We start from the raw sequence: 8,568 nt of genomic DNA on the forward strand, positions 1-8,568 counted from the left end.
TACATGCATACATACATGCATACATACATGTATATGTATATGTGTGTGTATGTATGTATATATATATATATATACATATACACATACACATATACACATACATATATACATATATATAAAATACATGTATATATATGTGTATTTATGTATATATATATGTGTATTTATGTGTATATATATGTGTATTTATGTGTATATATATGTGTATTTATGTATATATGTGTATTTATGTATATATGTGTATTTATGTATGTATGTGTATTTATGTATGTATGTGTATTTATGTATGTATGTGTATTTATGTATGTATGTGTATTTATGTATATATGTGTATTTATGTATGTATATATATGTGTATTTATGTATGTATATATATGTGTATTTATGTATGTATATATATGTGTATTTATGTATGTATATATATGTGTATTTATGTATGTATATATATGTGTATTTATGTATGTATATATATGTGTATTTATGTATGTATATATATGTGTATTTATGTATGTATATATATGTGTATTTATGTATGTATATATATGTGTATTTATGTATGTATATATATGTGTATTTATGTATGTATATATATGTGTATTTATGTATGTATATATATGTGTATTTATGTATGTATATATATGTGTATTTATGTATGTATATATATGTGTATTTATGTATGTATGTATATATATGTGTATTTATGTATGTATATATATGTGTATTTATGTATGTATATATATGTGTATTTATGTATGTATATATATGTGTATTTATGTATGTATATATATGTGTATTTATGTATGTATATATATGTGTATTTATGTATGTATATATATGTGTATTTATGTATGTATATATATGTGCATTTATGTATGTATTTATGTGCATTTATGTATGTATATATATGTGTATTTATGTATGTATATATATGTGTATTTATGTATGTATATATATGTGCATTTATGTATGTATATATATGTGCATTTATGTATGTATATATATGTGCATTTATGTATGTATATATATGTGCATTTATGTATGTATATATATGTGCATTTATGTATGTATATATATGTGTATTTATGTATGTATATATATGTGCATTTATGTATGTATATATATGTGCATTTATGTATGTATATATATGTGCATTTATGTATGTGTATATATATGTGCATTTATGTATGTGTATATATATGTGCATTTATGTATGTGTATATATATGTGCATTTATGTATGTGTATATATATGTGCATTTATGTATGTGTATATATGTGTATTTATGTATGTGTATATATGTGTATTTATGTATGTGTATATATGTGTATTTATGTATGTGTATATATGTGTATTTATGTATGTGTATATATGTGTATTTATGTATGTGTATATATGTGTATTTATGTATGTGTATATATGTGTATTTATGTATGTGTATATATGTGTATTTATGTATGTGTATATATGTGTATTTATGTATGTGTATATATGTGTATTTATGTATGTGTATATATGTGTATTTATGTATGTGTATATATGTGTATTTATGTATGTGTATTTATGTATGTGTATATATGTGTATTTATGTGTATATATGTGTATGTATATATGTGTATATATGTATGTGTATATATGTATATATGTGTATATATGTGTATATATGTATGTGTATATATGTGTATATATGTGTATATATGTGTATTTATGTGTATATATGTGTATTTATGTATGTGTATATATGTGTATTTATGTATGTGTATATATGTGTATTTATGTGTATTTATGTATGTGTATTTATGTGTATTTATGTATGTGTATTTATGTGTATTTATGTATGTGTATATATGTGTATATATGTGTATTTATGTGTATTTATGTGTATATATGTGTATTTATGTATGAGTATGTGTATATATGTGTATTTATGTATGAGTATGTGTATATATATGTATTTATGTATGAGTATGTGTATTTATGTATGTGTATTTATTTATGTATGTGTATGTGTATTTATGTATGTGTATTTATGTATGTGTATTTATGTATGTGTATTTATGTATGTGTATGTATGTGTATTTATGTATGTGTATGTGTATTTATGTATGTGTATGTGTATTTATGTATGTGTATGTATGTGTATTTATGTATGTGTATGTATGTGTATTTATGTATGTGTATGTATGTGTATTTATGTATGTGTATGTATGTGTATTTATGTATGTGTATGTATGTATGTGTATTTATGTATGTGTATTTATGTATGTGTATTTATGTATATGTGTATGTATGTATGTGTATGTATGTATATGTGTATGTATATGTGTATGTATATATATATGTTTATATACATAAATACACGTGTGTGTGTGTGTGTGTGTGTGTGTGTGTGTGTGTGTGTCATGACGTTGGCCTGGGGGTAGGTTTATGACGGTCATAAATACCTCTTTTCCTCTACCCTGCTGATGTTATATTTGCAAAACCCTTGGTTAACATAGAGATTCTGGGAACATCAGAAGGTGGGGGGAAATGAACTATATTCTGGTAATCCGACCAATGGAACATATGCGGTTGTACTTAATGAATATGTCGTCAGTTCGGTTGTCATCTGAGCAATTCTCATCAATGATAAGATGACAAACTCTACAGTGGAAAGTCTACACATCAGAGTTATCGGATTCACATGGAATTGTTGTTCAATTTAAATGTTTGAATATGAAATGATTCGTGATGGGATGAAATGTGATTTTTAGCTTCTACAATGTGAGCTTTGGGGTTTTTATAAGATAGGGCTCTGCTCAATCAGGGGCCTGCCCCTGTGAAGGGACATGGGCTATAAAACTTTTCAAACACGCCCCCTCTCCCTTCCTATATAAAGCCTTGACGACAATATAACCTCCTGTTCCGAGGATGTGAGGACAATGGTCCGATGTCAGAATGGTTCAGATAACTACAGAACGAAGCCAACATCAGCGTGAGCTTTGGTTGCTAATGGTACAAACTTTGAACTCTTATTCACTACAGAAGTGATGCCTCCTAGCTGTTGACTTAGCAACAGCAGATGCAAACGCAGGTTATGAAGGAACAGACAGAGTATCCTATCAACCACACAACGACGTTACTACAACGTATCCAATTGACAACCAGAGACATTCTTCAAAGGACTCGGTTGGGCAACACTGCCTTCCATCTACCACCAACCTACCGAAGCGCAGCTCAGAGTAAATATTTATTGCATTTTCCTTTTCCAAATGGGCGGTAATTTAGAATTCATAAGATACTGTATTTACGGTAGCACAGCTTCGGCCTTTGTTCCTCAGTCTTCCCGCTCTTTCACTCAAACCCAGCCCTTTTCTTTTGTGTAACAAGCTGTCATATCTGTTCCGCCCACTAGGGACGTTTTCCTTTATGAAGTCATTTGTAATCAAGTTATGATTTAATTGTGTATTTGTAATTCTGTGTGATTAGTCAGGTATTTAGTAAATAAATAATTAAACCCAATTTGGTATTGCTGGTTCAACTTGTTAGCCAGGGTTTGTGTAGATAACCAAGTATTTACAACTTTCAGATGAGACTGAATTAAGATGACGATTCATCTTGACTGCTATTGATGTAAAATATTACTAGGTCTTTAAGAGTTTTCGGAAGATAACAGCTCTATAAATATTATTTTTGTGGTGCCCGACTCTCTAGTTAATTACATTTACCTAATTAGCTCAATCAGGTAATATTAATTATGGAGAAATTATTTTATAGAATAGCATAAATCCGGCATAGCCAAAGACACGTGTGTGTGTGTGTGTATATATATTTTTATATATGTGTGTGTTGTCTTTACTATCATTAACTGACGACTTATAGTTTTTAATCAAGATTCTCTGTAATTATTATTACGCGATCAGACTGATTAATCATGTAACCGTAATTACTAGGAAGTCGGGGCACCAAGGAAAAATATTCAGATGACCCCCACTTTATTTTAGGAAATGATAACTTTGTCGACTAAGAAGTCACTACAGAGTGATAATTATAACAATTGAATAGAATAGAATGGTTGTTTCGGAGGTTGTTGTTCTTCGCGTTCAATTTTACCGAATTCCTAGCTGCAGACTAGTAATTAATATCAAAGTCTTATTCTGTCGGTATCGGTAGTCTAAGAGTTTAACCACGCAGTATGGTTAAAAGATTCAACAATGGTCTACAACCTTTGTCCTCTCATAATGGAGAAAAACATGGTCTGCAACCTTTAGCCATCTTGTAATTTGAGGTAAGCTCGGTCTGCTGATCGAAAACCAGAGTGGGGGTTTTATTCGGAATGGCAGAAAAGGGCTGTCCCAGGATGTCTGACCCTAACTGGGCTCAGGGGCGGTCCTCTGATTTATTTCAAATCCAATTCCCTTTTTGAGTTTTCCTTCATTAAACAGTCCAAAATCACATTGTAAAATTGTGTAAACAGTATCCTATTCACTTATTCATCTTATACAACAATTAGATGTAAACCTCATATCTGGGGCTATTATATAAACAGTATTATGGTCATGCGGCCACACGTCTCCCATGAGCTTCCCCAAGTTGTGACAAACGGACCAGTTCGTAGCTGGATTCTTTACCGATCTTTTATACTTTCTCCGGAACATGAAATTTGTTCGTACCTCGATGTCTGTGTGTTGGAAGAAATTCTTTTGTGCTCTATGAAAATTTAGTCTGCCTCTTATACTATGTGACAGGGTCTTCTCAGGAATTTATGACATCTCTCTGACAACAGCAACCTAGTTGAAAGAGGCAGGGAGATGGGGATGGGGCTTGCTATACCCAAAGAGGGCAACGTCATGACACTTGCATTAGAAAACGCCATTAGTTTTGTCAGTATTGAGGATAAACTTCAATTGACACAAGGTATGTTGAACAGTATAAAAAGCAGTTTGCATGTTCTGGAAATTTGTCTAAATCATTTATATAAATAGTGAATAAGAGAGGACCAAGTACAGAGCCTTGTGGCACACCATTCAAAACAGACAATTTAACAGACATAAGCCCATCAAATGGAGTGCACTGAGTTCTATCAGACAGTTAGCAAACCATGCAACTGCATACTCCCAAAGACCTACACAAAAACCTATGTGTTCTGCATTAGCATCGAACAGCCCCTGTGATATGCAACTTTTCAGGGAAGCTAGAAACCAATATACACAGGCAGAAAAGCCAAGGCTAGCTTTTTCAAGCAGAAACTTGCTTCCTGCAACACAAACTCAAAGTTCTGGGACACTGTCAAGTCCATGGAGAATAAGAACATCTCCCAGCTGCCCACTGCACTGAGAATAGGAAACACTGTCACCACTGATAAATCCACTATAATTGAGAATTTCAGTAAGCATTTTTCTACGGCTGGCCATGCTTTCCACCTGGCTACCCCTACCCCGGTCAACAGCACTGCACCTCTCACAGCAACTCGCCCAAGCCTTCCCCATTTCTCCTTCTCTCAAATCCAGTCAGCTGATGTTCTGAAAGTGCTGTGAAATCTGGACCCCTACAATTTTTTTATTTTTTTATTTTATTTCACCTTTATTTAACCAGGTAGGCTAGTTGAGAACAGGTTCTCATTTGCAACTGCGACCTGGCCAAGATAAAGCATAGCAGTGTGAACAGACAACACAGAGTTACACATGGAGTAAACAATTAACAAGTCAATAACAGAGAAAAAGGGGGAGTCTATATACAATGTGTGCAAAGGCATGAGGAGGTAGGCGAATAATTACAATATTGCAGATTAACAATGGAGTGATAAATGATCATGTACAGGTAGAGATATTGGTGTGCAAAAGAGCAGAAAAGTAAATAAATAAAAACTGTGGGAATGAGGTAGGTGAAAATGGGTGTGCTATTTACCAATAGATTATGTACAGCTGCAGCGATCGGTTAGCTGCTCAGCTAGCTGATGTTTGAAGTTGGTGAGGGAGATAAAAGTCTCCAACTTCAGCGATTTTTGCAATTCGTTCCAGTCTCAGGCAGCAGAGTACTGGAATGAAAGGCGGCCAAATGAGGTGTTTGCTTTAGGGATGATCAATGAGATACACCTGCTGGAGCGCGTGCTACGGATGGGTGTTGGCATCGTGACCAGTGAGCTGAGATAAGGCGGAGCTTTGCCTAGCATGGCCTTGTAGATGACCTGAAGCCAGTGGGTCTGGCGACGAATATGTAGCGAGGGCTAGCCGACTAGAGCATACAAGTCGCAGTGGTGGGTAGTATAAGGTGCTTTAGTGACAAAACGGATGGCACTGTGATAAACTGCATCCAGTTTGCTGAGTAGAGTGTTGGAAGCAATTTTGTAGATGACGTCGCCGAAGTCGAGGATCGGTAGGATAGTCAGTTTTACTAGGGTAAGCTTGGCAGCGTGAGTGAAGGAGGCTTTGTTGCGGAATAGAAAGCCGATTCTTGATTTGATTTTCGATTGGAGATGTTTGATATGGGTCTGGAAGGAGAGTTAGACAATCTGGACCCTTTCTAAAATGATCTGCCGGAATTGTTGCAACCCCTATTACTAGCCTGTTCAAACTCTTTCGTGTCGTCTGAGATTCCCAAAGATTGGAAAGCAGCTGCGGTCATCCCCCTCTTCAAAGGGGGTGACACTCCAGACCCAAACTGCTACAAACCTATATCTATCCTACCCTGCCTTTCTAAGGTCTTCGAAAGCCAAGTCAACAAACAGATTACAGACCATTTTGAATCCCACCATACCTTCGCTATGCAATCTGGTTTCAGAGATGGTCATGGGTGCACCTCAGCCACACTCAAGGTCCTAAACGATATCTTAACCACCATCGATAAGAAACAATACTGTGCAGCCGTATTCATTGACCTGGCCAAGGCTTTTAATATAATAATAATATATGCCATTTAGCAGACGCTTTTATCCAAAGCGACTTACAGTCATGTGTGCATACATTCTACGTATGGGTGGTCCCGGGGATTGAACCCACTACCCTGGCGTTACAAGCGCCATGCTCTACCAACTGAGTTTCGAATTCAGTGTACCAGCCACAGTGTACCAGCCACAATAATATACCGACCAGTAGGATCTGAAATCGAGGATGAGAAAACAAACGGAATGTTTTTCCTTATCAGGATTGCTAACCCTCTCGCTTTTGCATCAAAGTTAGACTGGTATATCTGACCGATCCAGCCGACTCTGTTATGCAGGTGAATGAGGACCCAAAAGCGACTTGGCGAAAACAGAGTTTTAATCCAGTAAAGTTACTTTACAAACAAAAGGCATAATACTACTCGTAATGACGAGAACAGACTGGAGACTTGATCAAGAACTGCAGGTTGCCTCGGGAAGGCACTTGAACGTAGCAGACTCAGACACCTGCTCACCACGCAGCATCTGAGGGAAACACGACACGACAAGGTAATACATAGACACAGCACGGTGAACAATAGGCAAGGATCCGACAGGACAGGAACGGAAAACAAGGGAAGAAATACATTTACATTACATTTACATTTAAGTCATTTAGCAGACGCTCTTATCCAGAGCGACTTACAAATTGGTGCATTCACCTTATGACATCCAGTGGAACAGCCACTTTACAATAGTGCATCTACATATTTTAAGGGGGGGGTGAGAAGGATTACTTTATCCTATCCTAGGTATTCCTTAAAGAGGTGGGGTTTCAGGTGTCTCCGGAAGGTGGTGATTGATTCCGCTGTCCTGGCGTCGTGAGGGAGTTTGTTCCACCATTGGGGAGCCAGAGCAGCGAACAGTTTTGACTGGGCTGAGCGGGAACTGTACTTCCTCAGTGGTAGGGAGGCGAGCAGGCCAGAGGTGGATGAACGCAGTGCCCTTATTTGGGTGTAGGGCCTGATCAGAGCCTGGAGGTACTGAGGTGCCGTTCCCCTCACAGCTCCGTAGGCAAGCACCATGGTCCTGTAGCGGATGCGAGCCTCAACTGGAAGCCAGTGGAGAGAGTGGAGGAGCGGCGTGACGTTTGAACACCAGACGGGCTGCGGCGTTCTGGATGAGTTGTAGGGGTTTAATGGCACAGGCAGGGAGCCCAGCCAACAGCGAGTTGCAGTAATCCAGACGGGAGATGACAAGTGCCTGGATTAGGACCTGTGCCGCTTCCTGTGTGAGGCAGGGTCGTACTCTGCGGATGTTGTAGAGCATGAACCTACAGGAACGGGCCACCGCCTTGATGTTAGTTGAGAACGACAGGGTGTTGTCCAGGATCACGGCAAGGTTCCTAGCGCTCTGGGAGGAGGACACAATGGAGTTGTCAACCGTGATGGCGAGATCATGGAACGGGCAGTCCTTCCCGGGAGGAAGAGCAGCTCCGTCTTGCCGAGTTCAGCTTGAGGTGGTGATCCGTCATCCACACTGATATGTCTGCCAGACATGCAGAGATGCGATTCGCCACCTGGTCATCAGAAGGGGGAAAAGAGAAGATTAATTGTGTGTCGTCTGCATAGCAATGATAGGAGAGACCATGTGAGGTTATGACAGAGCCAAGTGACTTGGTGTATAGCGAGAATAGGAGAGGGCCTAGAACAGAGCCCTGGGGGACACCAGTG

The sequence above is a fragment of the Oncorhynchus gorbuscha genome, linkage group LG05 (assembly GCF_021184085.1).
Source record: "Oncorhynchus gorbuscha isolate QuinsamMale2020 ecotype Even-year linkage group LG05, OgorEven_v1.0, whole genome shotgun sequence".
NCBI classification, from domain to species: domain Eukaryota; kingdom Metazoa; phylum Chordata; class Actinopteri; order Salmoniformes; family Salmonidae; genus Oncorhynchus; species Oncorhynchus gorbuscha.